This window comes from Mustela lutreola, chromosome 7 (genome assembly GCF_030435805.1).
Source record: "Mustela lutreola isolate mMusLut2 chromosome 7, mMusLut2.pri, whole genome shotgun sequence".
NCBI lineage: Eukaryota > Metazoa > Chordata > Mammalia > Carnivora > Mustelidae > Mustela > Mustela lutreola.
Window position 1 is genome coordinate 59,405,412 of NC_081296.1, and position 17,027 is coordinate 59,422,438.

General features: G+C 38.3%; 1 pseudogene; it reads right to left on the bottom strand.

The window, feature by feature from the left end:
* Nucleotides 1-6,007: 6,007 nt before the first annotated feature.
* On the bottom strand, nucleotides 6,008-6,871 carry LOC131837153 (glyceraldehyde-3-phosphate dehydrogenase-like; annotated as a pseudogene).
* Between the last annotated feature and the right edge of the window lie 10,156 nt (nucleotides 6,872-17,027).

A 17,027-nucleotide genomic window follows, 5' to 3' on the forward strand; every position in this document is an offset into this window, starting at 1 on the left:
GATATGTCATTTGCAAATATCTTCTCCCATTCTGTCAGTTGTCTTTTGATTTTGTTAACTGTTTCCTTTGCTGTGCAAAAGCTTTTGATCTTGATGAAATCCCAATAGTTCATTTTTGCCCTTGCTTCCCTTGCCTTTGGCATTGTTCCTAGGAAGATGTTGCTGTGGCTGAGGTCGAAGAGGTTGCTGCCTGTGTTCTCTTCAAGGATTTTGATGGATTCCTTTCGCACATTGAGGTCCTTGATCCATTTTGAGTCTATTTTTGTGTGTGGTGTAAGGAAATGGTCCAATTTCATTTTTCTGCATGTGGCTGTCCAATTTTCCCAGCACCATTTATTGAAGAGGCTGTCTTTTTTCCATTGGACATTCTTTCCTGCTTTGTCGAAGACTAGTTGACCATAGAGTTGAGGGTCTATTTCTGGGCTCTCTATTCTGTTCCATTGATCTATGTGTCTGTTTTTGTGCCAGTACCATGCTGTCTTGATGATGACAGCTTTGTAATAGAGTTTGAAGTCCGGAATTGTGATGCCACCAACGTTGGATTTCTTTTTCAATATCCCTTTGGCTATTCGAGGTCTTTTCTGGTTCCATATAAATTTTAGAATTATTTGTTCCATTTCTTTGAAAAAGATGGTGGTACTTTGATAGGAATTGCATTAAATGTGTAGATTGCTTTAGGTAGCATAAACATTTTCACAATATTTATTCTTCCAATCCAGGAGCATGGAACATTTTTCCATTTCTTTGTGTCTTCCTCAATTTCTTTCATAAGTACTTTATAGTTTTCTGAGTATAGATTCTGTGTCTCTTTGGTTAGGTTTATTCCTAGGTATCTTCTGGTTTGGGGTGCAATTGTAAATGGGATTGACTCCTTAATTTCCCTTTCTTCTGTCTTGCTGTTGGTGTAGAGAAATGCAACTGATTTCTGTGCATTGATTTTATATCCTGACACTTTACTGAATTCCTGTATAAGTTCTAGCAGTTAGAACTGCAATTAAAATAAATTAAAGTCAAAGCATGATAACAGTGGCAACACAAAACCTCCAACTATAATTACCCTTGCCTAATGACCTACATTCAACTACCATTTATTGAGGCTATTCGCATCAGTGTATATGTATTTTTAATACTGAAACAGAATGAGTGGGAGAAATTGTGCTCCTCGGCCTGAGGTCATAATGCACATAAAGCAACTATACCATCAGGGAGTCAGAACAACTCAGAAAGTTTTTGTCTGCTGCATAATTCTCCCTTGTGCAAAGAGTTATACAAAATACTGCCATCATAAAAGCAGTTAATTACCAGCACTAATTGTGTTTGGGTAGTGACCAAGTTCAACTCAGAGACTTGATAGTGCCAGCCAGAAATCAGTCTGCCATGGGAACTGTCCCCTAGAAACATGCTGGTTTTCCCAGAGTAACTACAGGGAGAAGCAATTAATGAGTCACCTGGGGGGTCACATCTCTTTCTGAAAATTACCATTTCACTCCTCTACTTAAAAAAAAGAAAAAGGAAAAAAATGGCCATGAAGTCAAAAGAACACTCTTGAATAACAATGAGAGCAAATAATAAAAATAACGGGAAGGGGAAAATTTTATCAACAATTGCAGCATTGCAATGTCCCTCAGCCTTTGAATAACTTCTTCTAACAGCATAAACTAAGGAGGTTCTGGAAGATCAATTTCATTCAATGTATTCTAGCTTTGGGTCTATGTTTGCAGTCAACCAAATAAAGCAAACCGTTATAGTCACTCCAAGCCATCCAAATTAATATACTGAATATAAAATCATTGTTTAGTATAGTAATATTAATTGTGGCCCAATTCAAAATTAAACTTCTTCCCTTCTAGTCCCAACACCTTTAGGACCCACTTCCAATATATATGTTCAGATTTCTGTTGTAAATATATAAAATCTTAGTTCTTTACTGTGTGTTGTACTTGTCATGAATTCTACTTTGTCCCTGACTCACTGGAGCTTTCTTGGACTTCAGCCTGCTTATAGGACTAGAAATAATGTGAAGAGGTAGTGTCAGGCACTGAGGATTATCAGTAATCCTATGGCAACCAACTCAGGAGAGGTCATTCTAGTTTTCAGAGAGTGCAGATAAATCTCTTCAGAAAGAGGAAAAAAGATGCTTACACCAGGAAGGATAATCAAGAAAAGTTAGGAAGTCAAGATTTCTAGTTTTACTGGACTCTACCAATATTCCCCATCTTGATTTTCAATGTTTTACCCCTTCGCATCCAATCCCATAACATTAAGAGACAGTATGAGATTGTAAATTTGACATACCTTCTGACTCAGCAATTCATATATTGGGATTTTTTTTTTACCTCCCTAAAAGCCATGACCCTGCAGCTACAATAGATAAAAGTTTCTTTTAGGGCAATAATAGAAGATTTCTTGTCCCCTAATTGGACCTGAGATAAGAATTTTAAGTCTCAAACTCATCTATTTCTTTCCTAAAGATCTCCAGTGTACTTATAAAAACCAACCAAAACCATCACACTCCCTATTTTTACTAAATTAGTCTATGACAACAATTTTGTGATCATCCAAACCTCACATCTATGAACACTCAATTGCAAGTATCTACAGGGAGATAATTGTGTAACTGTTTTTACTACTATATGGTAAGGACTATCAGTATCCCCTTTGTTGATTTATTACAATATATCTCCCTTAATGACAAAAAGGTCCTTTAATACTTTTAAATCCAATCTAATCAGTGGGGGAGGAGTTAAGATGACAGAGTAGTAAGGGACCCTGGCCTTGCCTTGTCCCTTAAACACAGCTAAATCAACATCAAATCATTTTAAACAACTAGGAAACCAACCTGAGGATTAAGAAAACAATCTGTACAATTGGAGGTAGAGAAGGTGACAGATGGACAGTTCTGAAATGTGACTTGAGAGAGAGTAAAGCCATGGTGCTGTGGAGTGCTAAGATCTGACAAAAGCCTGGGACATAGACAAAGACATTGCTCACTTTTCTGTGAGAACCTCTTGAATAGTGGTGGTCAGGAGTCCCTTCCCCAGGAAGAGAGGTCAGGGTGACTCAATCTTCTCCCTCACCCCCTCACAACCCACCCACCTTCCATCCCTCACCCCCATCAAAGCAGCACCTAGGACTTCAAAGAGAAACACAGCCCCTCCAGGGATGGCTAGAGTAGCTTACATCAAACCCCGCCACCCTGTTCTGAAAGGAGCATCTTTTATTTTTTTTAATGATGTTATTTCTTTATTTTAAAGATAGAGATAGAGAGAAAGAGAGTAGGGGGAGTTGCAGAAGGAGAGACACAAGCAGACTCCATGCTGAGTGCAGAGCCTGACTCGGGACAGGATCTTATGATCCTGAGATCATGACCTGACCCAAAATCTAGATTTGGATGCTCAACTAAGTGACCCACCCAGGTGCCCCAGGGCATCTTTATTACAAAAGGTCTGTGAGCCCATGCAATGGGCCTCTCCCTCAGAAGACCAACACTGCCCCCCACATGCATCAGGGCATCACATGCATCACAGAGTGGTCAAAACCATCAGTTTTAGTTCTGGTGAAAACAGGACAAGGTCTTGGGGGGTTTTTTGAGTTTTTATATTTAGTTTTTAATTATTTATTTAATTTTTTCCTCCAGTATCAGGGTTACAGTTTTTTTGTTCATTTGTTGGCTTGTTTCCTTTTCTCCTTTCTTTGGAATCTGGCTTACACTTTTTGGTTTGCTTGCTTTCTTGTTCCTTTTCCTTTTCTCTTTTCGTAGATCAGGTTTTTCTTTTTTTCTTTTTTAATCAGGCTTATCTTCATAAACATGCCAAAGCACACCTAGTTAAAGGTTCAAACACTCTACACTGAAAGCAAGGAGGAATTCTGCAGACCTGTGGGAAAAAGCAGCCAAAACACAACAATAGACTGCACACAGCTTACACCAGAAACACTTTCTGAAGTGCTAAGCCCTGGACAGTGTATGACTTCTTAATATACTATTACTTTCAGGAGGGGAAACATAAAAGGCTTTCATAGCATACAAAAGGCAGAAACCTAGACATAATGACAAAATGGAGGAATTCAGTCCAAAAGAAGATCAAGAAGAAATCACAGCCAGGGATTTATTCAAAACAGATACAAGCAATACATATGAACATAAATTTAAAACAACAGTCATAAGAATATTAGCTGGGCTTGAAAGAACCATAGAAGATACCAGAGAAACCCTGGCTACAGAAAAATAGTTAGGCTGGAATAAAGAAACTAGAACTGTGATGCAAAACAAACTGGATGTAATCACAACAAGGATGGAAGAATTAGAGGAAAGAATAGGTGATATAGAAGATAAAGTTAGAGAAAATACAGAAGCCGGAAAGAAGGAAAGAAAAACTTTATTTATTTTTTTTATTTCTTTTCAGTGTAACAGTATTCATTGTTTTTACATCACACCCAGTACTCCATGCAATACATGCCCTCCCTAATACCCACCACTTGGTTCCCCCAACCTCCAACCTCCCACCCCTTCAAAACCCTCAGGTTGTTTTTCAGTGTCCATAGTCTCTCATGGTTCACCTCCCCTTCCAATTTCCCTCAACACCCTTCTCCTCTCCATCTCCCCAGTTCCTCCATGTTATTTGTTATGCTCCACAAATAAGTGAAACCATATGATAATTGGCTCTCTCTGCTTGACTTATCTCACTCAGCATAACCTCTTCCAGTCCCATCCATGTTAATAACAAAAGTTGGGTATTCATCCTTTCTGAGGGAGGCATAATACTCCATAGTGTATACGGACCACATCTTCCTTATCCATTCATCCATTGAAGGGCATCTTGGTTCTTTCCACAGTTTGGTGACCATGGCCATTGCTGCTATAAACATTTGGCTACAGATGGCCTTTCTTTTCACTACTTCTGTGTCTTTGGGATAAATATCCAGGAGTGCAATTGCAGGGTCTAGGGAAGCTCTATTTTTAATTTCTTGAGGAATCTCCACACTGTTCTCCAAAGTGGCTACACCAACTTGCATTCCTACCAACAGTGTAAGAGGATTCCCCTTTCTCCACATCCTCTCCAACACACGTTGTTTCCTGTCTTGCTAATTTTGGCCATTCTAACTGGTGTAAGGTGGTATCTCAATGTGGTTTTAATTTGAATCTCCCTAGTGGCTAGTGATGGCGAACATTTTTTCATGTGTCTGATAGCCATTTGTATGTCTTCATTGAACAAGTGTCTGTTCATATCTTCTGCCCATTTTTTGATATGATTATCAGTTGTGTGTACATTTTTTTTAAAAAGATTTTATTTATTTGTCAGAGAGAGAGAGAGAGAGAACAAGCAGGGGGAATAGTATGCAGAGAGAGAATCAGGCTTCCCGCTGAGCAAGAAGCCCAATGTTGGACTCAATCCCAGAATCCTGGGATTGTGACCTAAGCCCAAGGCAGCCACTTAACTGACTGAGCCACCCAGGTGCCTCACAGACTTATTTTAGACATAAAAACACAGACTGAAAGTAAGAGGATGAAGAAATGTCCATCATGCAAATGGTTATCAAAAGAAAAGCCAAAGTAGGGGCATCTGGTTGGCTCAGTCAGTTAAGTATCTGCATTTGGCTCAGGTCATAACCCTGTGGTCCTGGCATTAAGCCCTGCATGGGGCTCCCTGCTCATCATGGAGTCTGCCTGTCTCTCTCCCTCTGCACCTCCCCACCCTCCTCATGCTCTCTCTCTTCCCCTTAAATAAATAAAAATTAAAGAAAAAAAAAAAAAAAGAAAGCCAGAGTAGCAATACTTATTTCATACAAAATAGACTTTTTTTATTTATTTTGGCTAGGTATATCATACTTTTCTGGTGTTCCCAACAATGTAGGGCTCTCCAAGCCTCTGCCTTTCTTCAAGGAGTGGAAACTATGGAGGTTGGGAGATTCTCAGTGTATTGGGGATGAGTTATGGCAAATACTTCCCAGGAGCTGAGGGCCTCTCTCTTCCTCTTGTTCTCACTGGCGGTGGCAGTTTAGAGGGCTCTTACTCCCTGAAGGCCAAGAGGATCATAATATCTACCACCCAGTTGCTGTAGCCAAATGTACTGTCATACTAGGAAAGGAGCTTGACAATGTGGTCACTGAGAGCAATGCCAGTCCCAAAATCAAAGGTAGAAGAGTAGGTGTCATTGTTAAAGTCACAGGAGACAACCTGATCCTCAGCATTGCCCAGGATGTCCTCGAGGAAGCTGTTAGATGCTTGTTTTACTAACTTCTTGATGTCACTCTATTTGGCAACTTTCTTCAGGAAGCAGGACAGATCCAAAATTGACACAGTGGGGGAGGGGGGGTAGGAATATGGAAGCCCTGCCAGTGGGCTTACCATTTGGCTCAGGAATTACCTTGCCTTACAGGCTTTGTGGCACTTTAGAAGCAGAAATTGTATACTGGGCAGCCTCTTTGGCTCATGCCACAGCTTCCCAGAGGGTCTGTCCACAGTCCTCTGGGTGGCAGTGATGGCATGAACTATGATCATGAGGCCCTCCACAATGTTAAAATTGTCATGGACAACCTTGGTCCCACACTTCAAATGAGCCCCAGGCTTCATGGTGGTGAAGACCCCAGTGAACTCAACAACACACTCAGTATAAGCATCACACCACTTGATGGTGAGATTTCACTTATCGAAGTTGGAGATGAGCTTTCCGTGATGACAAGTTTCCCATCCTGAGCCTTAACTGACAATGAAATTTGCCATGGATGGAATCATATGGAACATGTATACCTTGTAGTTGAGGTCAATGAAGGCATCACTGATTGTGACAATTTCCACTTTGCCAGCATTAAAAGCAGCCATAGTGACCAGGCATGCAATATGGCCAAATCTGTTTACTCTGACCTTCACCATCTTGTCTCTGGGTCATGGCTAGCACTGCACCAGAAAATGTGGCTGTCTGCTGAGCAGGGAGAAGCAGAGAACCAAGATAAAATAGACTTTAAAGGAAAGACTGTAACAAGAGATAAAGAAGGACACTATATAATAATAAAGGGACATTCCAATGGGAAGATAAACCAATCTTAAATATTTACACACCCAATATAGGAACACCCAAATATATAAAACAATAACAAACATAAAGGAACTAATCAATAATAATACAATAAGAGCAGTGACTTTAAAATCCCACTTACATCAAAGGACAGATCATCAAAACCAGTAACTGGGTGCTTGGGTGCCTTAGTCAGTTGAGCATCTTCTTGCCTCAAGTCATGATCCTGGGGTCCTGAGACTGGGCCACACATTGGGCTCCCTGAGGATGTTTCCAGTCATGCTTTCCACATAGAGCACAGAGGAGAACACCAGGAGAAGAAGCTGGATCTCCCATGAATGAGTCAGTCCCAGAAACACAAACTCAGACACAACTGAATGATTCCCTCCATCCATGAATCCAGCCATCTTGGCTGCCACTGAAATGATGGGAATTAAGAAAATGAAAAAGAAAATCTGATTATGGAGATGATACTAGGTCATAGAACCACCAGTGTTTCAATATCCTTATTATGAATGAAAAGTATATAATTACCTACTTTCTCACAGATATAAAAACAAATCATCACACATGAGCTATGACACAATTTAAACCAAACTTATAACAAATTTAAACCAAAACTCTGATTGCAATGTTCTGTTCTCAAATTAACAGATTTGGCATGGACATGGATACATGAGTATCCATGACATAGATTAACTGTACAAATAACTTCTGATATTGACTATTCCTCATTTCTAACATATTCCATCTTGCTTTTATGTATATTCTCATAATCCACTTCTCTCCCCAGTTTTCTCTCACAATTTTCCTATAGAAGTAGGAATAAGAGGGGTGCCTGCGTGGCTCAGTTGATTAAGCATCCAACCCTAGATTTTGCCTCAGGTTGTGATCCTAGGGGCATTGAGATCAAGCCCCAGATCAGGCTCCATGTTGGGTGTAGAACCTGCTTAGGATTTTATCTCCCTCTCTCTCTGCCCCTCACCACCCCTTGCAGGCACACTCTCTCAGAAAAATAAATAAATAAATAATAAAGAAAAACAAAAGACCAAAAAAAAGGTAGGAATGAGAGGAAAGTATGATTAACAAGTGGAATGTCACCTGGACTGAGAGATGCTTGATGTAAGAGTTGAGACTGATGTTACGACAGATTGAGATTGAATAAAGAGAATGGGGTATGTGAAATTGGACAGCCCACAAGTGTAGTAGAACACTTGTTATATGGATTCTACTACAAAACAGAACAAATATTTTCCCATCACATTTTATTATGTTCACTGTCCTGGGTACCTCTAGTTTCCACACAATTTTTCACAACTACAAAACCCTAAACTAGCCTCAACATTCAATAAGAATTTCATGAGGAGTCTAAGCCAGCTAACAATGTAAGGCTTTCTCCATACATAATATATGCACATTTTAAAGATTTCACCAGTTTCTGCTAAGGTGCATGCCTAAAGTGGCCACCAAGGGTGTAACATATCTTTGCAAACAGCTTTTCTCTGTCCACACACATGAATGTATTAAAGATCAGCACTTGGAATTCCTGGGATACTACGTTTTAATTCATCAGTGTCTTGGCCTCCCTTTGGTATGTACTTTTACATCCACGGACATCCTCCTGGCCTTTTAAAGTGCCCAGAACCACCTGCAGGGTAACATGTCGTGATATGTGGTATTATCCTGCTTACTTTGACTAAAACCCACTCAGATATTTTATCTTCAAAGAAATTTGGATTTCATACTTTTGATTTATGACTTAAAAATAAGAACGTCTGGGTGCCTGTGTGGCTCAGTGGGTTAAAGCCTCTGCCTTTGGCTCAGGTCAGGATCCCAGGGTCCTGGGATCAATCCCTGCATCAGGCTCTTTGCTCAGCAGGAAGCCTGCTTCCCCTTATCTCTCTGCCTGCCTCTCTGCCTGCTTGTGATCTCTGTCAAATAAATAAATAAATAAAATCTTTAAAGGAAATAAGAATGTCAAATATTAATAAGTCACACTTTAGGAGAGATGAGTTTTCTAATCTTGAACCATAAAATACCAAATGTGACACTGAACATGCAGTCATTTAATATGTGTAGCAGTTACATGTGAAGTGGAAAGTGAGCAGAGAACAGTGTTATATGTTTCTCTGTGTCCAGGTATCTACCTCAGTCATACTCTATAACAGTAGTTTCTGAGAACAGTATTAATAAGGTTACTTTAGGAACTGATGAAGTACAGTAGAAAAGTATAATGATATCCTTCATATTTGCAGCTACAATTCTAGACTTTCTCACACAGTGGAACAACTGGCTGATGCCTTCAGTCATCCCAGACTGCAAAACTCACAGAAATGATCACTGCGTCCTGCCCCTAATTCTGGGTCACCATAGCTGGCATTAATCTCCCGTTTCTCACCTTCACACAGTGATTACACTGTTATCTGCTGAGCTAACAGTCTACAATCTCAAGGTCACACTTTATATTATCAGAAAGCCAGGGCCTGGAGTAGGGGGCACTAATGCTACTCATCAGGGCAGAGATAGTACCTCAAGGGAATGAAAGGATGAATCATTCATGGGGAAGTGATGGAGGTACTGGGGAGGGAGTCAGGAAATTCAGTCAAAGCATTGATGAGGAAAGCACATGTCCCCAGTGTAATAAGAGAAATTCTCATGGACTTCTATAAAGTCTGTTTTGTCCAACTGGTTATCACTCAGATGAAAAACATGAAACCCAGCAAAGTAAACTGAGTTTCCAAGATTCACACAAATGATGGTTTGGGGACCAAAACTATGTTTCTTGATTCCTATTCCAAAAAGAAGAATTCTAGAGGAAGCAATTAAGAGAAATCAAAACTCAAAACACTGATTTTTTTTTTTCCTGGTTAAAACCAAACCAACCAGAGACACTCAATACAAAATTCCCATTATAATAATGCAAACTGACATTAATTAAACTACATAAAATGTGTGCCCAATTAAAGATTATTTGACTAATACTATAGTAAATTATATCTGGAAAGTGATTATTCATTGCAATTATGATTTGTGTACTCTTTGTTTTGGTGGTTATGTAACCAGCCACTACAATAGTAAAACACTTAACATAATATTTCTAAAAAGTCCATCCTTTGGTCTTCCTAAATTTTTTTTTCTTTCTTTTTATAAGTAGTCTCTATACCCAATGGGGGTTAAATTCATCACCCAGAGATCAAGAGCCACATAATCTACCAACTGGTCCAGCCAGGCATCCTAATGTCTCTAAATTTTATTATCCTCAAAGGTTAATTCAAATCCCAAGTATTTGTGTAGCTCTTATTGACAATTTTCCTTCATACTGATTTTTTCTTTTGCTAATTCTTATGAGTGAAAGAATTAAGAAAATGTGGAAAAATACATAAACTGTACACACAATAAATACAATCTAATGTGATATACAATACATGCCAAGTGAATACTGAAATAAATATGTGATCATTTGGGCAGAGAAAGGGAAGTGTGTTAAAAATATTCAAAGGCTCACTTATGGTTTGTCTCCCTCCCAATCCCATCTTGTTTCATTTATTCTTCTTCTACCCACTTAAGCCTCCATGTTGCATCACCACTTCCTCATATCAGGGAGATCATATGATAGTTGTCTTTCTCTGCTTGACTTATTTCGCTAAAAAAAAAAAAAAAAAAAAAAAAAAAAAATATTCAAAGGCAGGGGCGCCTGGGTGGCTCAGTGGGTTAAAGCCTCTGCCTTTGGCTCAGGTATGATCCCAGACTCCTGGGATGGAGCCCTGCATTGGGTTCTCTGCTCAGCAGGGAGCCAGCTTCCCTCTCTCTCTGCCTGCTTCTCTATCCACTTGTGATCTGTCAAATAAATAAAATCTTTAAAAAAATAAATAAAAATAAAATATTTTTTTAAAAAATTCAAAGGTAGAAGATAACTTGTATCAGCAAGAGCAGATGGGTAGCAGATAGCTACCCCAAGAACACAGATATTGATCTGGCACTTTAAGAATTAGAACTGAATAAAGAGAGATACACAGTATGTGAGAAATACCTTGAATTATGTAATATGAAAGTAAACTTTCATATTAACTTTTAATACTACCTATCATTATGCATGTGTGTATAGCCCATATTATATATGCAGGTACAGAAAGTCAGTAGATAGTTCTTGATTGAGAAGTTAGATTAATAACCCCCAGCTGTAGTAAGGCAATGCCTTCTGGTCAACGATCTTTACTATTTTTTATTCTCCATTCTTGGTAATCTTTTCCAGTCATTTTAACAGACATAAGGGGAAATTTCTCATTTAAAAACTCATCATACCATAACTAATAGTCTCTCAGTAAGAAGGTACCTAAGGTTTTATGGGATATTTCTTGGTGAGGATTAAATCATATTTAATCTTCAAGCCTATAGCCGGTACTCAATTTATTTTCCTGAAGTCTGTGGAATAATCTGAGATGCAGAAAAAAAATAAAGGAGACAGAAAGAAGAAAGAATGAAGATTTTAAGTGTGGGGAATATGGGGAAAGGGGTAAATCAGGAAAGATACTTATGACAAAGGACAAAAAGAAACCACCAAGAAGAAAGAAAAGGAGCTGAACAAGGTTCAGAGCATATAAAATATGATAGCCAAGGTTTCTGAGAACCCAGGTAAGTTAAAGAGAACATCGATATCTCACCTTAAATTCACTGATTCAGGGCTGCTCCTGACTTTGACACTGGGTTGCATTTAAGGAAGGCAGATTGCTTCTATTACCTGCCTGTCAGGCTCACAGAGTTTCTGTGAAAATCACAGATGATAATAAATGGAAAGACTGTCTTTTATAGTGTACAATGATACAGATAAGTAATTCATTATAAAATTTTTACTGTTTTTGTGACTTGAGGAGCTTAATCATATACTAAACAGGAGAAGGAGGCATACAGAACAATAGACAAGAGGCAAGTGAAATTCTCCCCACTGTGTGTTTCTGTGTGTTCTACTATCCCAGGAGGGTCCTCTGTCCAGTCAACTTCTATTTCTGAGGGTCACAGTACAGTTATTTCCAAAGGTGGTGTTCTTCTACATAGTGTAGTTATCACACAGCTATATGCTCACTTTCAAAAATCCAGAGATCATTTCCAAATTTTCATCTCTATATTCTTCAATCCTAAAAATACAAAAATTCACAGATTGCCTTTTACACATTACAGTAGAATGATCAGCAGCTTGGGCTTTGATGGCATTACAACTCACTTGCTACATGAGCATGTCAAATTTACTTGACCTCTCTGAACTTCAGTATTATCATTACTAATGTGGAGATAATAATACTTCCTTACAGGGTGTTGTGAGAAATAAATGTTATAGGTAAACTTACCTGGCTCAGTACCTATCACACAGTGTGGTACCATAAATGTTATCTATTACATGCTGAAGAGTATATGCACATGATTGAATTTCAAGTACCGGAAATTATTCCTCAAATTCTGAAACTTCCATTGTTCTACAAGAACTAGTTTTAGGCAGAGCTTCTATATCCACACTCGCATTCAATCACTTAAGCATTTTTCCCAAATAACAATTTTTCTCCTTAGTGGATATCCAAAACTAGCCAAAGACTCCCTAAGAGATGCAGGAAAGTGCTCTGTGTTCTGATGAGGCTGTGATCCTTCTACTACTGCTCTCCCCTCAATCCGAAATCATAAATTTCATTTAAAAATAAACTATTTTTTTGACCACCAGAGATAACACTGGATACTTTCCTTGTTGTTAGTGGTAAGATGAAAGAGGGAATGGAGAAAGGACCAAGGCTGGTGCTTCAAGGAATTTCTGAAGGCTGTACCCATCCAGACTCACATTTGTGTTGGTCTGCCAGGAAAATGGACTTTTCTTTCAAACTGCCCTTTTCATAAAGCATGTAAAATTCTTTAGTTTTTACCCCCATTTTAGTTGTATAATGGAGAAAGCAGAGGTAGCTTAGGCATATTTTAGTTAGAAAGTTATTCAAAACCAAAGTCTTGATTATGTTCTATTCCCCATTCTTCTCATTTATTCATTTGATTAAAGTGAATTTGCTTACTATGTGCCAGAGCTCAAGCCATACCAGTGTTATACAAAGTCAATCTTCAGCCAACATGAATATAAATATACTTAAGGCATTTCGTGATACATGTCACAGAAGTGTAATACATGAGGAGAGTGAAAAAAGGTAACTGTAGTGATGAGAAAAGGCAGCATAGCAGATGTGACATTTGTGTATTGCTTCAAGAATTGGAAAGTATTATAATACACAAACACAGATTCTAAAAAAGTTATTTCAAGCAGATCTAAAATATGAAAAGCAGATACATTTGTTGCTCAACGGGTTAATGGTGAAGCATGCAGATTATCTACAGAATAGATATTGGTTTTTCGGAATAAAAAAGTAACAGAGAAAGATGATAAAGATTAGTTTGTGCCTGACATTGGGAACTAATACAGATATTTAAGAATTATGAGACAAATATAGGGAGTCAATGAAGAGGGCGCATGGAATTGGCGACAAGGCCAGTAATTAGGGAAGATGCTCCATCTGTAAATGTGATGGGTCATTTGGAGGAAAGAAACAATGCACATAAAGACTCCTTTACAGAGAATGCTGAAAGGGACACCTGAGTAGCTCATTTGTTTGGGATGCTGCCTTTGGCTCGGGTCATGATCCTGGGGTCCTGGGATTGAGTACCACGTCAGGCTCCTTGCTCAGCGGGGAGCCTGCTCCTCTCTCTGCCTCTGCCTGCCACTCTGCCTGCTTGTGCATGGTCTCTCTCTCTAACAAATAAATAAACAAATAAAATCATTAAGAAAAAAGAGGATGCTGAAATAAAGTAGATTAGGGGAGATATACAGATGTACTAAAACTAAAAGGTTTTAGCTTTAAGATTGTAAGTCATAAAATAAAAGTATTAAGAAATACATGAAAAATTGGTGGCTGAGTAAAGTTGGAGTGAACATGAGGAGTGATGTCAAATATGACCAAGATACGAGAATGGATAGATAGGACAATAGTGGACTCATTTTTAAAAATAAGGAAATTGGACACAGAATTCATGGGGATAGAGAAAATAGATGATCATATTTCTATTAAACAGTTGGAGTTTCAGATACTAGTGAGATGTACAACTGGAAATATGAGTCAGGATGTGTAGAAATGAATATAGGTCCAAGATATAATTGTATAGTAATCCATATGAGTAATAACTGAATGTACAAGATTGAATGAATTCCCTGAAGGAAAGAATATAAAGGAAAAAAAAAGCAAAACCCAACCATATAGAGAAGTCATAGTAATAATGTGAAAGGAAACAAAGGAGCCAACAAATTACACAAAAGAGTCTCAGAGGTAGAGCCAGTGGAGAGCCAAAGAAGCCAAAACTGAACTGCTTGTCAAAATGAAGAATGAAAACAGTAAAAAAAAAAAAACAATTGAGATACCAATTTACATTAATGTTTCTGCTTTGTAAACGGGCAGTTTGGGACTGGTATATCAAAGGCACACACTGTAAATATCAAATAGGTTCATTAGTGGATAAATAATATAATAAATGACAGAAAATTGTCAGAGAATGGATTAATGAAATGTCTACCCCATTAAGGGATAGAAGAACAAGTTTTCAGAGAACCTATATGCCACTCTGTTGTGACTCACACCCTCAATATTCAGCAGCTTGACATCAATCAAAGAACTGTAACCATTTGGATGAGGGCAGAGCATTGGAATGCCAGGTGAAGCACATGTTTAAAAAAGGGAAGAAAAGTTTCTGGGCACTGAATAGATGGGTCAGGTGGCCAAGCTGACCACAGGCTAGAAAGAAAGTCACAGAGACTGAAAAAATAACTAAAAGCAAAGCAAAACCAACACAAAGTCGGGGCACCTGAGAGGCTCTGTTAGTTAAGCATCCAACTCTTAGTTTTGCTTAAGGTCATGATCTCAGGGTCATGAAATTGAGCCCCATATCAGGGCTCCACACTTAGTGGGGAGTCTGCTTGAAGATTCACTCTGTCCTTCTCCCTCTGTCTCTCCACCCCTCCCAGTAAATAAATAAATACATCATTTTTTTCTAGGTAAACTGTTAGGAAACTTGGAAAGGAAGACAGTCATATGATAAACTCTGAGTCTTCTATGATATTCTTCTACAGCTTTATTCTTTTCTTTGGGCGCTAGATATACACATTCCCCTACTCATACCTTCAGCTACCCATACACAATGACTATCTTTCATGGGCCCGACTCCTGTTCCATCCCCCTTCTCTAGGATACCAATAGCAACATGCCACAGAGAAAGCTGACATCATGGTGAGTTGAGGAAGACTTAATTCCTTGAACATAGAAACCTTGGTTTGCATATTTTTTTTTCCATCCCTCCCACTTACCTGTTTTGCCAAGAAAATTAAGAGAACAGTACCATTAAAGATTCAGGTAGATTATAGTTCTCCCCAAATCAAAGGGATCCTATACAGGATCATTATAGACACTCAAAATAGCTGTATAAAAACGGTCAGAACAGCAGCTAATCACATCAGGAGGTAGTGACCAAGTAATGCTGCAGAGATTTGGGATTGCCAAACTGAGATCACTTGGCTTAGGGAATTATTGCCTATGGTTGATTTGGTTCTCCCAATGTAGCCAAGCACAGAAGTTATTAATAAGAAAAAAGGAGAGGCATTTAGTTTTCTAACAACAAAGAGACCTTTGCCATTTTTTAAACTTTAAATCTTTATTCTATGATGACTAAAGTTGAATTCAAGAGCAACAGTAAAAAACTATCCTTTGACAATTTTTAACCTTTTTATCAGGTTGATTACCTCATATTAAAAAGTATGAAGATTAAGAGTCACTCTTAATCTCACAAAACAAACTGAGGGTTGCCGGGGGGAGGGGGTTTGGGAGAAGGGGGTGGGATTATGGACATTGGGGAGGGTATGTGATTTGGTGTGTGCTGTGAAGTGTGTAAACCTGGTGATTCACAGACCTGTACCCCTGGGGATAAAAATATATGTTTATAAAAAATAAAAATTTAAAAAAAAAAGTATGAAGAATAAAAGAATAATACATGGAAATAAAACCATTATTATATTGCATGAAAAAAGTAGAGAAAATATGTGAGAAAATGAGAGGTAAATTGACTTCAAATATAGTGTTTTTATACATACTCTACTGAATCCTCACAACCACACTATGAAGCACATGTTGCCACCTAATCTCAAACTATTTTTCATCTAAAAGTCACACATATTAGAAGTTTGGTCTATATATGAATTTAAGACAGTCCCAAAATTTTCTTCTTTCTCCTACAGCTAACTTCCTTAAATTACTGAAAAGTCAATATTACACAACATATTCATGAAGCGCCTATAATCTTGAATCCAAATTTCAGACAAATACAAGAGCAAAAATAAAATTGTTAACCTCAATTATGTAAATAAGTTCATGCATCCAGACTAAGAGTTCAAACTTGAGATGCTGCTTCTTTCATCTTTCTTTACAGCAGAAGAAACAAAAATGTAAACTCCATCTACTTAGAAAGGCTGGGAAATAAAGCTACAATTCCAAACCACAACGCATTCAAAAAAAAAAAAAAAAAAACTTTATATGCAATAAAAATTGAAACAGGACAGGAGTGAACACCAAAATAAAAATCATGCCTCCTAAGATCCTAAACTAGTCCCTGAGCTCAACAGTCTCAAAAAGAGATGGATACACTTGGAACAAAACCAATGATCTTTACTTTGAACAGAAACATGGGAGTGTGTGAACATTCACTCAACAGAGTGACTGAGGAAAGGCATTTAAAGGGAAAGACACAGATACAGCACCTTTAGAATAAGTAGACCATGTGTGGTGGAATGAAAGAAAAATCAAGGCAAAAGGAGGTGGGAAGCAGCAAAACACTTGACTATTCCCATTATGCAATGAGAAGAAGGATAAACCATAAGGCAAATGATCAAAATTATCAAATATGGCTTCTCTGAGCCAGTAGTTAGCCCAGGAATCCAGGAGAGAATCATCCCAA